The 17149-nt window shown below is 35.2% G+C and overlaps 1 protein-coding gene across 1 annotated transcript in view; it reads left to right on the forward strand.

Annotated features, from left to right (window-relative positions):
* The first annotated feature begins 12353 nt into the window (after positions 1–12353).
* LOC145693274 (clavesin-2-like) overlaps positions 12354–17149 on the forward strand; it is a 110696-nt gene continuing 105900 nt past the window's right edge. The window contains exon 1 of the mRNA XM_081769118.1: positions 12354–12595. The gene's annotated coding sequence lies outside the window, so the exon portion shown is untranslated. The remainder of the gene's footprint in view (positions 12596–17149) is intronic.

The following is a 17149-nucleotide window of genomic DNA, read 5'->3' on the forward strand; positions in this document are numbered from 1 at the left end:
AACATTTGCTTTAGCACTGTCTACGTAACCTTAAGCTAATGTGACCTAAACATGATTTATGAATGCATTATTTAGATGAAAGGTCATCTTAGTAAATTTAAGTACTATCATCATGACGTCTGTTTCCAACCAAAAAAATATTTATTTTGAATAATATAGTTGACAGACTTTACCGCCTCCCGAAACTTGCGCCCCGTTCAAATGCAAGTGTTGCACATGTGGTAAAGCCACCCCTGTTGCCATGCAAGACAGAAAAAGATACTCAGAAGAAGTAATTCAGCATAGACTGATCAAACTGGAATACCAACGATTCACTTACTTCTTTTTCATTAGTTTGTTTTTACACATTGATATAACAAGTGTTTCTATTTATACTGAGGATCAATTTCATAGTATGGAGCATGAAACTCCAATAAAACTCAAATTGATATTTAAAATGACTTCTATTCATGTTGAGGAACAATAAACATTAGATAAATACATGTAATTAAACAATCGTTTGTTTGTATTACATAGAAAGTAAATTATTTATTTTTTCATATATGAATAATACATATTGCACCGTTATTAAAAAACAAATGACAATCTGCTAGTTAACAGCATTTCTGGTATATTCACGAAAATAAATAATAATTTCATCCAGAAAATTTAAAAGTAAAAAATGTCAGCTATTATCGTCAAAGAACGACATCTCTTAGTCCCACAAAAGTTGGCTATTATTTATTTTCCAGAAAATTAACCTTCAAGCACGTTAACCGGTTTATCTCGAGGTGATCTATAGACAGTGGTGCTATTCAGCCGGTTGGCTATAACTGGTTGTTAAAATATTTCGAGTTCGCAGAACCGTTTGTAATTAGCCAGACATAACAGTAAGTTTACCCACTTATATCCAGGAATAGTTAATTTTAGTTTAAGTATCTTTGCTTTTAGAAGTTCTTTCAGCTGCAGGGTTAAACTATGATCTCTCAGAACAAGGGATAAATGTTTATTTCTTAATAAGAGATGCGTACATATCAAGAATAAGAACAGAATCACATGAATGTAGTAGTGAGAGGTTATTTATATTTGAAACACGTACCTACCATTATCAACAATGTTCATCCATTTCTGGATTATGATCTTCCCAATGCTTGTTGACAACAATTTATCTTGAATAATTTGCAGAACTTCGCAGTGCTACCTAGTTTCGTGACACCATCTTGTATTAGGATGCTCTGGAGGCCTCTACTTGTCACTTGTGGTATGCAGCAAAATTTTGCTTTCCTGTATCAAGCAGGGTTGGAAAAAGAACAATTTTCTTTTTTTTTTAAAAAAAAAAAAAAGAACAAAAAATGTGTTTAAAGCATAAAAAAGATGTTCAAAATGTTTTAAACATGTCTTCAGACACAGAAGAAAACATGTTTTAAACAATTTGAACAGTTTAACACATTTTAAACATATTTCAAAATCGTGTAATAACTTATTTGTTAAGACTTTTTGCTCTTTAATTGCAACCGGTATTACAGATTCATCCTGTATATACCGTTTAGTGCAACACTGGTAACAGAAATAAAATCATTTGACTAAAAAGGTGGCTTTTATATAGTTCTTTTTTTTTAATGAATTTTTGTTGGCCATATTGGATTCAAGAAAGTTTTCTAATATATATATATATATATAATATTTTCGTAGTCCACTAGCAATAATGCACCTTAATATACCATATTCTTTTTTTCGTTTTTCTGGCACCAGTGGTTCGGAAAATGACTTTTGAGTATCCATATCGGATTCAAAATGCCAAAAGTTATTACTGATAACGCACTTTTTTTAAACCTATTTTCATTTGTGTAGCACCAGTGGTTTGCGAAATGACTTTCGAATGACCATTGGATTTAATATAGCATTCTTTGCGGCATTTGACTCTAATAATTGTATTGTACACACGTGTGCATAGTTTTTACTCAATTCGCCACTTGCAGGCGGGTGAAATTTTAATTCGAAAATTTCATTATTTCAGAACACTGTTGCGAATAAAATTACTTTAAAATAATAAATTTTCAAAAAAGTATTGTTTAAAGCATACTTCATGTTGAACTAACTTTAGAATATTTTCTGCAATCCTATATATTGCTTTTATTCTCCGTAAGTCAATACTTGTATTTAAGAAAAGTAATATTTGGGGTATTCAGAGCACAATGGATCCAAGTCCATTTTCAGTAAGTTTCAGTTTTGATCAGCAAATAAATTCTATTTCAAAACGTAATATCTTCCCAATCAAGAGTCCGAAATAAATTAAACTAAAACCACCTAAAAGGGAGTAGGTTAGTTTCATATGACAGCCTCTAGACAGAGGCGTCAGTGGTAGGCAGGAGAGCAGCCGCCCCTACCCTGAATTTCAGATTTTGGGTGCAGTAAGGCAGTTTTAGAAACTTTTTGATAAGCAAACTTAAACAGAACAAGTTTGAGGTCCTTACACTGAATATATATGGAGGAAATAGATCAAAACTGGAAAGTTGCTTAGGCCCAATTTCCAGAATATTATGCAAACCTGAAACTTGAAAGTATAGCCACTTTTGGAATTCTAGAAAAAAAAAGAGTAATATATTCCTATAGCTCCTTATATATTCCTATAATGAAGTAATCTCTCAAAATGCTATCCCAGATATACACTACGAACGTATATTGGTGACCGATATGAATTATGGTGTGCAGATTTTCCTCGTCTCATACATGACAATTCCGGGCATTCAAAACAGTATCTTTTGTAAAGCACTTTCCATCATTAAAGAATATCTGTGTTGGAAATATTATGCAAACCTGAAACTTGAAAGTATAGCCACTTTTGGAATTCTAGAAAAAAAAAAGAGAGAGAGAGAGAGAAATATATTCCTATAGCTCCTTACGGCCAACAGAAATGGATTATAACTGATCAAAATCTATATTCATTCGGTGCAAATTTGTTCTACTCGGCTTTGCTTACAAGGGACATCACCCCTTGCTCACACATTCGATGAAATCACTCACAGAAGCTCACACGTGGACTGTGATCATTTTCTACCAGAGGCTGTATTTATAGTAAATCATATGCATTTAACTGCTGTTCTCGTAATATTTGCCACACAGTGACATGATTTGTTCCTCGCACTTGCGCAAGAGCTGTTATGTTACTGCTTTTAGTACAAATTCTTCCAAATTAGGGGTCCACAGAACACGGGCGTCGGGCATATTCGGTAGCGCAGATCCAGTGCGGCGTAGCTGCGCTAAGACATTCGCAAAGATGAAATGAAGAGATGTTTGTCTCGCGAGGTATCTTGCTTGAAATAATTTGGCTGGCATTCGCCCAGACAATATCTGGCTGCCACCAATTTTGCCATACAAGAAAACTATATCCGCTAGTTATTCAATTTGGTAGTTGGCCATTTTGATCTTACCACTCAACAGTCCCGATGTAGTTGAATAATATGTTGAATACAAGTGACCAACAGGGTTACAAATGGAATGTAACACTTAACAACATGCAGCTGACATCTTGTGATGTTCATTGATAGTGTAAAATCAACTTTAGTAATAGAGATGCACTATTCACAAACATGTACAGAAATGTACGAGGACATCAAGAAAAATAAGAACATTTTAAAAGCTCTGGCCTCATGACCACTGAAAAAGAGTAGTTACAGTGAACATATGAGCTAATCTAATATGCATTTCTTTTTCTTTTACGCTGTCCATCAGTCATTGCAACGCTCGTTCTTTAGAATAATTAGCACTAGAAATAATATCATTGGTTAATAGAGTAATGTAAGTAAACACAGCAAATAAATTGCAAATTACTACTATCGTGTCAACAGGTTTGGATTTTAGCTTAATAATAATAATATTTCATGACAAAAGAGAGTTGAGAGTTTAAGCGATAAGAACGGTGCTGAGGCACGGGCGTCGTTAGCGGGGGAGTCGGGGACGCGTCCCCCAGATTTTAGTCAAATGCATTAAAACATGTGGCACTTATATATATGTATATAACTTTTGGCGGAAAGAGAATGATTCATCCGATCCCCCGCAGAATTAAAAAGCTAATGACGCCATTTTCACTAACAGAAATGTGATCACCGTAGATATCACACAATTTTTTAAATGGAAAATAATATTATTCGCATATCAGTTTAGGCTTGAATCTTACCACAAACGAAAATCTGAATTCACTTTTCACCTATCCGCATTCTTTTACGAGGCAGGTGTGCTATGTTTAACATTGGTAAGTAGCAGACAAAAGTATTAGGACTATCCAGTAATAATGTGGCGGAGGAGAAACAAATGTTACAAGTGTGTGTTGGTGCAAAAACTGCATTGAATGGGTATGTGGACAATGTTCATCACATAAATATTCAGGTATCATTAACCAAACTACTATAAAATGTCCTCAAAAATTATATTATCCCTCCAAGTTAATACAGTTAGTGTTTAACAGTAAACATACAACGATTTATAACTTCCTTTTAGCATTTGGACATGGTAGTTACAATTTTTCTAGTATAGTAAGGGAAAATATTGTTCCACACTGTACGTAATGCTTTACTCAAACCTTCTTTCACCGTAACTCGAACATATTGACCGTACGTTGCAATTCGTTCCAAAGATTCTCAATGGAGTTAAAGTCGGTTCTGTAGGGTAGGGTTTCGCGCATGGGTAGTTTTAAAACAATTATATCCTTACAACATACACTTTGTTTGGGATGAATATCTTGATAAAATTAGAAGTCCTCCTCATTCTCAATTTTTCGTACTTAGGTGAAGTGGTGTCCTAAGAACGTTAAGATATATTTCTTTTATCAGAATCTCATCAACACACACTAACTCTCCAACGTCTAATGAACACGTATAAACCCAAACCCCACTTTCTCCTTCATATTTTACAGTAGGCTGGAAGTTCTTCACATTTATCTCTGTATTTACTTGTCGAAAAACTATTATTCAACCATCATATCTATGCAGGTTTAATTTACATTTATCGATATACAACACATTCCCACCATTTTTTGGTCTTATCTTCGAAATCTCTAGAAAATTTTAGTATCTTATATTTCTTAATTCTTCTCTTAAATAATATATGGTTTCTTTATAGTTATTCTACCATTATATCCTTCCCGCATTAAATCCACATGGTACAATACAGTGACCAGACAAAACATTGTTACCACCAGCTACTATTTGAACGAAGTCGTTGAGCTGTACTGAATATTCGAAATTGCACATTAAGGGCATCGCGTATTCCACAATATTTTACAAACACTAGTAAACGAACAGAAACGTTAAGAACACAACGAACATCCTTTTTATTGCTTTCCTGTACCAATACTTTCTTCTGCTAGAAACAAATGTCAAACGTAGCACATTCCCGTAAACGAATGGCGGTCGATCAAAAATCAGTTCAAATCGTTCCTCGAAACTAACTTTGAAAGTGTAATTGTCAAACTGGTTTCGAACTCAATTACCGTGTATATTTGTACTGTTTACATAGAGCCTGATTCACCACTTCATATATATGAACAGTTTTTTGAATTTGTAGAATCAAATTGTCCTGTGGGTTGCACAATTCTTTGTATGGGGGATCTGAATCTACGACAAATAACTAGTTCAAATTTCGATTTAATGACGTCATCAGCTAAATGTAAAAGTCTTGACAATTTTATGTCCCTCTTTAATTTGATTTCAATTAATAATATTCCTAATAGCAATGGCCGAACCTTAGATCTTGTTCTCACAAATCTCTCAAAAGTAACAGTTCAAAGAGAATGCGATCCACTGGTAATAGAAGATAAACATCATCCTCCCCTTTTTATTCAGTTTACAGCATTGTATTCAACCAAACTTAAAACAGTGCCTAACACAGTAGGTTATAATTTTAGGAAAGCAGATTTTGAAAAACTTTACCGAAACCTATTAGCTGTGGATTGGGGGATGCTGCAGAATATTAAGGATGTCAATCACGCTGTCGATCTATTTTATGAAGTATTGTATCAAATATTTGATGATTGCATTCCCCGTAAAAGAGCAACTAATAAAATCTACCCTACATGGTTTACCCCGAATATTATTAATAAAATTAAACGTAAAACTTATCATCGTAAAAAAAGTCGTCTCAGTGTAGGTAACACTAAGTACCATGAAGAGCAATTTCGTCAACTGCGTAGAGAAATTAAAGCAGAAATAACTGCTGCTTATAAAGAGTTTTTAAGCAGCACAGAAGATAAATTGAAGAATGATCCGAAATTATTATGGTCGTTCATTAAAAATAAATCGCGTCACTTGTCTTCTGATCGCATACAGTACAATGGTCACGACCTTACTGATGATAGGGACATAGCTAAAGCATTCGGGCAACATTTTAGTTCAGTCTATGGCTCCTTAAGAGCGGACTATGACGTATCGAGCATGTCTCTAAATGATCGTTCCAGTGCTCTTCTTGATATATTTTCACTACCTCTCATATCTGAAAAAGAAATAGAAGAAGCAGTAAGGAAGTTGAAATCGAAAACAGCAAGTGGCCCAGATATGATCCCAACGTACATTGTGAAAGGCTGTTCAGATATATTCTTACAACCTCTGAATATTATATTTAATTTATCTATAAAAACATGTACCTTTCCTGAAAAATGGAAGGAGTCAGTTGTGTGTCCAATACCCAAAACAAACTCAGCTAGCAACATCGAACAGTTCCGACCAATTTCTATATTATCTGCGTTTGGCAAGGTGTATGAATATATACTGCATAAGCGAATAATGGATCATGTTAAACCTGCATTATCTGTCAGTCAGCATGGATTTCTGAAGGGCAGATCTACTGTATCAAATCTAGCACTAATAGCAGACTACATTTCGAAGGAACTTGACAAGCAAGGACAAGTAGATGTCATATATACTGATTTTTCTAAAGCATTTGACGTCATTGACCATGACATTCTCTTAAACAAACTGGCATCCTTTAACTTCTCGAAATCAACTCTGCAATATTTTGCTTCCTACCTTCAAAATCGTAAACAAACTGTATTCTATCGTAATCATAAATCTCAAATCTTTCATGCAACATCTGGAGTCCCTCAAGGCTCGAATCTGGGACCTCTACTTTTCATTTTGGCGGTAAATGATCTTCCTGAGTGCTTTCAGTTTTCTAAAAATCTACTCTTTGCTGATGACCTTAAAATATTCAACAGAATTGAAACAATTCAGGACTGTTTAGAACTTCAGAGTGACTTACAAAATCTTGAAATTTGGTGTAAAAACAATAAATTTAAGTTAAATGTTCGTAAATGCAGTTATTTAACATTCACTAGAAAAGAAAAATATATTCAATATTAGGGGAAAAACTAAAAAAGCTTGATTTTATAAGGGATTTGGGAGTTATTTTTGACTCAAAATTAACCTTTATTCAACATATTCAAACTATTTGCAAAGAAGCCTACAAAAATCTTGGATATATTTATCGAGTCAGCAAAGATTTTCAAAATGATCAAACTTTAATTGTGCTGTATTATGCATACGTCAGGTCAAAATTAGAATATTGTAGTAATATATGGAACCCCAATATACAGAAATACTCATTCTTGATTGAGCGTACTCAAAATAAGTTTTTAAGGCTTCTTACCCTTAAGAAAACAAAATTCTATCCAAAATTTGAAAGCTACATTAACCTTGTTGAAAATTTTAATTTTGAAACATTAGAACTCAGGAGAAGAAATATTGATTTATTGTTTTTACACAAACTCTTTCATGGCAAAATAGACTGTCCTGATCTTAGCGAAAAAATATGTATCCAAGTACCATCTATTAAATTGCGCACTGCTTCGAAAAATACATTTTTTTGTATGGCAGCGAAAACAAACGTTTTAAGCAGATCTCCTATATGGAGAGTTAGTGCAACCTACAACAGGTTAGTTAAAGAAAATTTCAACCTGGATGTACTGGCAATGGATGTAAGTAGTTTTAAGAAGTATATTAATTTTGTAAGACAAATATAATTATGACCAATAGCTTTATTAACCTATATAATCTTTATAACGATATACTATGTAACACTGTAATTAGGCCTGTGCCTGTTGTGTTATATGTCAATAAATCAAATCCTAGAAGGATTTAGCCTAAATTTGTGTGACACAAATACCTCTTTCTATTCAAAAATATTGTATAGTATATATTATGTGAAATTCAAGATGGTTCCATGATGTACATGCAATCATTTAAAGCAGTTACAATACCAATACCAACCTGTAATTTTTGCTTTTCCTTTATCCACTCGTCTCTTTTTTACTATCCTGTCATTATACTTTTTTCTATTAGACACATATGTCAAACATAGTACACCCTGTCTCATAAACAGATGGCGATGTTTCAAAAATGAGTTCACCTTCTCATTTGTGGGAATATTCAAGCCTAAATTGAAGTGTAAAATCATAGCCTTTTCCTTTCAAAGAAAAAAGTACAATCTGCAATTTAGTGGAATTCAAGATGGCTTCCTCGTTGACCACACTCCAAATCAATGCAATTTTTGCAATAATACCAATTGCAACATTTGATTTTATTCCGTCCACCTGTGTCGTTATTATTGTTCTATTCCAATACATTTGATTAACTCTGTACACAGATCCACATGTATATTCTTACAGCAAAATTGAACAAATGTTTTCAATAGAATATTTCTCATACTAATATATGCTTTTATACGGTACTTTGATCCAGGGGTAGAGATGAAATTTTAGAACTAGCGAACAGTCATTAATAGATGAAGTTTGATTGGGCCATGTCTCGAGAATGCAAGCTCAAAGAGACGCGGGTGAAAGCAAAATTTCATGGAGAACTGAGTTAAGCAATAGCGGTTGTTGCAGAACAGGAAGCAACCAAACAAAATTAAGATCAGTATTCAAGTTTCCTTTTTGTTACTAATAACCATTGATGTTCTTTCTTCTGTTGGACAAAAACTTCAACTTACTAAGGGGACACTAGGTAATATCTCCTCGTGAATCCCTGATTTACACTCCTGCTTTGATTACAGACTTTCTGGCCGTGGGACTATTTCTACCCTGGCCCTTTTGATCCGTGCCATTTCGATTGGGGCCCTTTTGACCCGGACCTTTTGACGCCGGGCACTTTTGACTTGGGCCCTTTTGTCGTTGGGTCCTTTTGACGCGGGACCGTTTCGACTCGAGCTTTTCTGTCCTCGCCCTTCCGTCCGGGCCCTTCTGAATGGAATCGCGCTAACTACATTGAAATGAGTATCGTAAAGGGCTGCTTTGGCTGTATGGTAGAAGCTCATCTCTAATGTGTATAGTCCCTTGTTCGACATGAGCTTGGGCTAAGTGAACTTCCGGGTGAATATGTAAACAGCTTTTTCATGCCAGCCATCCTGAATGAAGTTTCCCTGGGTTTTCCTCATTCACACCAGGCAAATGCCGAATGGTACCTAACTTATAGATCCCAGGCCGCTTCCTTCTTCCCTTTCCCCGGATAATGTGCTCGCCGAGGGACGTCTTCCTTCATATTCACGGGGTGAATGGCCATAGATGCCGAAAGCCCAGAAATCTAAATCATTACGTTTCCTCTCACTTTTTTCATTCCATCACTTCAGTCAGTAGTATCATCAGCTCAGCTTTATCCTCAGTGTATGATTATAGAATGTTAGGTTTGAAATTTCATTTCCTCCATCCTAAAGGAAAAATGGAGTGACCAGTGAAAATCGACTAACTCATGATCCTATTATAGTAGGAAGTAGAAACGCGACATAAAAACTCATTATTTAGAATACTGGTCAGTGTTTTCTACAATTCAAGTTCTAAGAAGGGAAGAGCAACAATTTCCGTAATATTTTTGACATTTTCTACCTCAACATCACGGCAAAAGGCTGTACCATTTCAAATAAATTTCAGAATATAGCTAGCATACGGCTTGATTTGTCCGATATTTTATAACATTGCTTTCAGTAAAATTCGTATCTCAACTGTTGCCATCATTCGCCTCTGGTGTTTGGGGTCCCGGGTTCGATCCCATCGCCCACCAAGTGAACTTTGTGGTGCACAAACGCAATGTGTGTGGGTTTCCTCGGGGTTCTCCCGTTTCCTCCCACTTTCTTCATTCCACCATTTCATTCATTACTCATCATCACCGTCTCCTTTAGCCTAACCGGCATAACCGTGGGACGTAAAACTCATAGATTTCATTTTCATTTCAACTGTTGCCATCGTTGTGGTAGTTTCGTTGGCGTAGAAAGAACTTGGTTGTTGTCGTAGCAACTGGAGGACATCGTTCTGCAGTGCTTCATCTGTGGTGAATTTCTTCTCTCCCAGATTATCTTTAAGGGGTGCAAAAAATGATAATCACTAGGGGATAAATCTGGAGTATAGGGGGTGTGGGGCAGAACTTCTCAGTGCATTTCAGTCAGAGTTGTTGTTGTCACATTGGCCGTGTGAGGACGAGCACTATCATGGAGAAGAATCACATTTGCAGACAACATACCAGGTCTTTTCTTGCAAATGGACTTTCGTATAGCGCCACTCAACAACGTGGAGTAATAGTTATCGTTAATTGTGCTCCCTTTGTCCAGAAAATCCACATGGATAACACCCTTCATGTCCCAGAAGACATTTGTCATGATGTTTCGAGCGGACGGCTGCGTTTTTCTTTTCTTGGGCGGCGGGGAACCATTATGCCGCCACTTCATGCTGCTTCTTTTGGTCTTTGGGGTTGAATTTAGCAAACAAGCTTCATGACACTTGATTGACACAATTCATCACCATCGGCTCGAAACCGATTCAGAAGCTGTTCACAGACAGTCATGCGTGTCCACTTCTGATCAAATATAAGCTGGCGGGGAACCCACCTTGCCCAAATTTTCGGAAGCGTAAGTGGTCGCGAATGATTGTCTAAACATTCCCGATTCTGATATTCACCTCGGCACCAATATCCCGCACTGTTACTCGCCGGTTTTCAAGAATAATTTGCTAACATGTGCAATATGCATTGGTGTGACTGCAGTCGAGCGAGTGTTACCAGCTCCCGTTCTTCGCGAAACTGTTCACACAATTCGTACACTCTTGTCCGTGACATCATTTGTTCACCATACTGTGCTTGCAGTTCTGAAAATCCCACTGGTTTAACTTTCTCCTTCACAAGAAATTTGATTACACACCGCTGCTCGCCGCCATGTTCGCTGCAACTGCTACGCATGCTCCAAATACGGAACTCTAGTTATTCGTGACGGGCTCTAGTTACTCGAGAAGGAATACCATTACTTCACCCGCAAGTTTCATAGTGATCCGGCTATTCATCGATTATTTACGTACGAAAATCCCGGTCAACCTTGAACGACCCTTGTAAATTGACACGTACCTAAACGTTCTTGAAAATTCTTCCTCTAAAGAGATTCACAAGGACATTTCTGAAATATTTTTATTTCCCATAAAATCATCGAAGTGAGGTAACGTTAGAAGCGTTTTTAAACTCTTGAACCTAGTTAGTTCTTGGTTCTATCTTCTTTTTTTTTTTTATGATTGCACTTTGAGTGAAATGTTTAACTTAAGGGTAACAGGAGGCTTAAATGTTTTGAAAAAAAAAGTTATGGTTGTACCGTCTGAAATGCATTATTCAACAAATTATCACTTGAGTGGAACTGAACACTTTCATTCACATACGTATCGTAAGGTAGAGTAGGGGATTCAAATATAGTTGTTTTTCATAAACGTTTTCTTTCCAAGTGAAGTACGGGCATTTATGGCTAGTAGATTCATAAAATGTCTAATTAAAATAAACTTTCTTACTAAAGCTAAATGATAGCCTAAAGTAAAGGCATCTACAGATATAAGATCTGGACATCAGATTATGTAGTAGATATATGTATTTGGATGCTATCCTTTTCCCCATTATTGCATGGGATTACTCTATCACTGAATTTTAGTTTACTATATATTATTACAGAAGTCGATAACGTAGGTAATAATATAAAGAAAGAATGTATCCTCTCATATTTACTTGTAACAAGATGTCTACTGAGAAATCTGTAAACTCGGTTTTAATTTCACATTAATTTCTTGCTCACTGCTTCTCGTATAGCTTTACGAGTGAAGCAAGCCTAAGTCGCAAAATATTTTATTTTTCGCATATTATTGTTTGTTTAACACTTCAATAAGTTATGTAAATTTATTTTCATAAACATACATGTGCTAATAAGAGAATCTAGAGGCATGAATGCGATATTGTGTGTTTATAAATTACTTCCTGGTTGAGAATATAGAGCATCTTTCTAGGAAGTGCATACATAAAAACAGAAAAATCGTCCTCGAGTCCAAATTTCAGCACTGAGAAAGGTTCAATGACTGATAACAAGAGCTTCTTTTACTATATACATATCATTGTGTTGTTTTAGTGGATAAATGTATATTTGCATGTTTATTTGATTTACTGATGACCTTGTCAAATTGATGAGTCTTAGTTAAAATGAAATAATACGTCTATCTAACAGTACTTGAGTCGAAGCGAAAGCGTTTGCAAATTCAGTATAGTTTCACACGTATGTTGGAGAAGAAGATCCGGTAGTCTCATATTGTAGACTTCTTTTGTTACTTTCAGTACGGTTGGTAAGTTTAAATGAATATCACTTCTTACAATACTTCATTCCTATACAATATCAATGTTCATCCATGGTCAAATGTTTAACGTGCTTGCTCCCTGTGCACGTGTATGTTGGTTCAATCTCCATTGGGGATACAAAGTCAAATAGTGGTTCAGATCTTACTTGAGGCAGTAAGATCTTGTCTCGTATGTTCCTGGTGTTGAAAAACACTTGAAGTCTTCTTTTCTAGATTTGTATATTAGGCCTACTTGTACATATGTTCTGAAAACAAAAGTAGCCAATTGAAGTACCTAAGTTGCTAGACATAAGTAAACATTGTGTTCAGGAAACCACTTAAAATATACGTATAACATCTATTATAAATATACATATAAAATATAACTTATTTTTACGTGTATAATATAGAATAGAATTGCAATATACTAGACTAGAATGCTATACTAAATTCAAATCTATAACTCCAAGCGCCATCGGCTTTAGACCCCCTGCAATCTATCATCCGGCTGGTGGCACTCACGCCTCTGGGGTGATGTGTGGCCAATACATCAGCTCTCCTCGCCGTTAATGCTGGCTTTCTAGAACTGAGTGCCATACTTCTTTTTTTCCATATAGCTCCCCAATTGTCCTCAAGACTCTGAGTGGACGCCACAATGCTAACACCATCTGCTCGGAAAGAACGGTCACCGATCTTTTCTTTGACAAAGTGCAACAATGCTTAACTACACCGATCTCGCGAGAAGTAGGGGAAGATAGGGTAATAAGAGATACTTGGAGTAATAAGTGACAAAAGTAATTTAAAATGTTAACAGATTTCAAGTCACATTTATGATTCTTTGTATATACTTTTTTATTGGGCAACACAAAGAGAATTATTTTATTTATTCCCAATGTACAGAAAAATTGAGATTTAAAAAAAAAATCAGTTCTCGTTGTCTCTCATTACCCTGTATGGGGTAATAAGAGACGGTGCCCATTTTTCTTTCATGCTGTGCCTTGTTATTAACTGGGGTTACAAAGGATATATATAACATGTATTCTATTCCCTACCTTTTTACATGTATTTATTTTAGCTACTTTTCTGTCAATTGCCATGTGAAAATTAAGGTTAGTGAAAGTCGTACTTAAAAGTTGAATCCTTTTAATTACAAACTATACAAATTACAGCCTTTCATAATTTGTCTAGTTTTTCACTCATTTTGAATATTCTGTAATGACAAAATTAACACATTGTAGTCATATAAACTTTTTTTAATGAAAAAGGTAGGGCCTACATCGTAAAACAACTCTATGCTACAGTGACTTCTTACACAGTAGATAATACAAAATTAAACAAGCTATACCAAAATGAAAAATAGCCTGCACGAATACTTTTCACAGTAACGGAATGCAAGTTTTAGCCTACAACACAAAATAGGCCTAGACCAAAATTTTTTAAACCAAACATTCTTTTTCTTTTTCTTTCTCTTTTATTACAGAATAAACCTTCTTGATATTTATAAGTTCTGTTCTTTAACAATGAACTTATCATTGCCTAATAAAACTACAACACTATAATAGATAAATACTTTATTCACTTCCTGAATATCATCATGAGAAAACTAGTGGAATTTTAATCTTGAATCAGTGAACCTGGAAAGACCAAGCGACTATCTCTTACTACCCCGACAAAAAAGGGGGGTAATAAGAGACACGCATTTTCTAGCAAGCTTATTTATCAGAGAAAAATGGGAACAATTCCACTTTGAAGTGTCACTAATGCTGTACAAATTTATGCAACCATTCTTTTTAGAAACATTTCTAAGTTGTAAAAAAATCTTCATTGAAAAGACTGACTTTAGGTACCTAAAGTTTTTTAAGACACTTTTTGAAAGGCAGAAAAGAGAAAGTAAAGAAGTTGCCTAATAGCAATGATTTTTAAAAGGCTTGTACACAGAAAGAAACAGTAAGTTGTGGACCGTACGTTTTTTTCGGTTTCTCTGATGATGAACGAAACTAACAGCCATTTTGTCTCTTATTACCCCATCTTTCCCTAGTATTGAAGTGCTACTACTGGGTTAGGCGGGCCGCACATTGATAGCAGAGTAGCCTACCCAAGACGTGAAGCAGTACACGCAGGAAACTTTAAATAATGGAATCGAGTCTGGTGCCGCATACCCAAGCGATAGCATGCGTAGTATAGGAAATACTTATTTTCGATATGTTAGAGTTTTCTGTATGTCAGTCTGAGCACACTAGAAAGGAGTACGCGGCAAAGCAATTGATACACTTGTTGAAGCTCAGATTGGAACATGTTTTAAATAAAACAGTTAACGACTTGGGTTACGTTAACTGTAAGAGGTCAAGATTCAACGAAGCATGTGAAGGTTTCACTGAAGTTAAATGATAAGCATTTATGAATCTATCTCTGTATTTGTATATATTGAAACACAAAGGAACAAGTAACTACACCACAAAATATTTGTTTTTCATTATTCATAGTATCGTAAACAAACAAACATAGACACTTAAACTCTAACACTTAAAAAAATCTTACATCGGTTGTTACATAATTAGCGTACGGTAAACACAGGCTTGACTCGCGCTGGAAATATAGGGGTGTATGTATTTCGGCTTCAATATCTTATATAGGAATGTTCTCGGCTAAAAGAGATATTGAATCCCAAACCAATCAAGAAATTTAACCTGCTTTAAAACTATCAAAGAAATTCGTGGTTAAAAATATGTCAATACAATGTGTAAATGATGATGTTAAGGGAGTCTTGGAAGGTCATTTTTGTTTGGTATATTATTATTAGTGGTAGGTACCCTTAATTATGGAAGACATATTACTAAGCTTATCCCCTGAATATATTTGATATAATGCATCAGATTCCAAGTAACAACAATGTTCAAGTATGTCAAACTAATTTTAGAAGTTCAAAAAGTATATATGAAATAAGATCCTTCGAACATACGTTTGCATAAGGCGTTTTTCCTTTCTCTTCCTTTTTTATTATTTCTGTGACAGAGATGAAAACAGTATTGAAAAATTGAAACAAATGACGTTTTCAGTTTTGCATCCCTCCTTTATGCTCTTTTGGGCTAAAATACGGATGATAAATGAAAGTAAATGGTTATTAATTAATTGATCAATTGATAATTTTGGGGGAAACCACCCTGAGAAAAGAAAATCTCTGATTCGATCCACGAGATATGTAAATTTGTGATTGAACACAATATTATCTATCACAAATTTACATATCTCGGGGATCGAATCAGTGATGTCTCCCACTAGGGGTGAGCATTAAAACTAGTTTTTCTTCTTTAAAAAATCTTATTCAGCCTATTGTTAACTTAGTTTAAGAATTTCTACTGGGCTTGATAGTGACACAAATACAGAAACATCGACAACAGTTGGAGCACGGTAGCTCATTGGTAAGCTGCTGTGTTGTGGTAGAGCGGTCTAAGTCGTTAGACTGATGATTGTTAGTTGATAGACATTGGAGATTGTGGTCCTTCTGAAGAGAATGAACATTATTAACTGTCTTCAATGTTTCTATTTTCGTATCCCTGTCATAAGAAGTACACGACAGACAAAATGAGAACAGAGAAGTGATTTTATTAGAAGGAAAAGTTGAGAACGCTGGCCTGATAACAGTGGTCTGGGTAGATGAATTTGTGATAAACAACATCGTATTCGTGGTCTCTCCACATTGTCAATCCATCAATTCTTTCTTAATCATGCGCCTTCAGTAATCATCCATCTATGTTAGCTTAAAGGGCACAATTGAGGGACTCAAAACTAGAAATTTTACTTTCATTTTCATTTATTGTTTTCTTATTTTTCATTGAGAAAAAGCCAGTTCGCAAACGTATTCCGAGGCGTCTTCTTAAAACAACCACACTTTACCTACTTTTTATCGTAATTTGAGATCCATTATGTCAAATACCTTTAGAAAGGAAAGTCAGTAACAAGGGATTGGTATTGTTCTTTAACTAACATGAATGAGAACGATGTTTCAGTACTCCTATGACATTTTAATTTTCAACATTGCGCTGGCAATTTTATTAATCAAATTTCTTCGTTAGCTTTAAAACTGATCGGATTCCTTAATATATTTAGAATCATATAGATGTTTATAATTTGTGGAATCTTTTTGGCAAGTGAAACACATTGGTTTATTTATTAAACAAAAATAAAAATTATTTAAAATTTTGTCCGTCCGTCTATATTCTTTGTCCATCTCTCAGTCAAAATACCAATTCCTCGCTGGAAGAATTCTTCCTCTTTTAAGGAATTCCATCCGTCAAGCCAATATTTCACTTCTTCAAAAGAATTGAAACGCTGGTGATGTTCCGAAAGTCCATGTTACATCGAACAATACAAGTAAAAGTCCAGAAGGGGCTATCAGGTGTATACGCGAAGCAGGATAAACATCCCAGCCAGTGCTTCCAATGTTTTCCGGACAGGCTTTACAACATATGGTCTAGTATTGTCATGAAGAAACACAACTCTGCTATATCTATTGACCCATTCTGTACGATTTTCCTCCAATGCTCGGTTCAGTTCGAGTAGTTG

The sequence above is a fragment of the Thermobia domestica genome, chromosome 8 (genome assembly GCF_964235325.1).
Source record: "Thermobia domestica chromosome 8, izTheDome1.hap1.1, whole genome shotgun sequence".
NCBI classification, from domain to species: Eukaryota; Metazoa; Arthropoda; class Insecta; order Zygentoma; family Lepismatidae; genus Thermobia; species Thermobia domestica.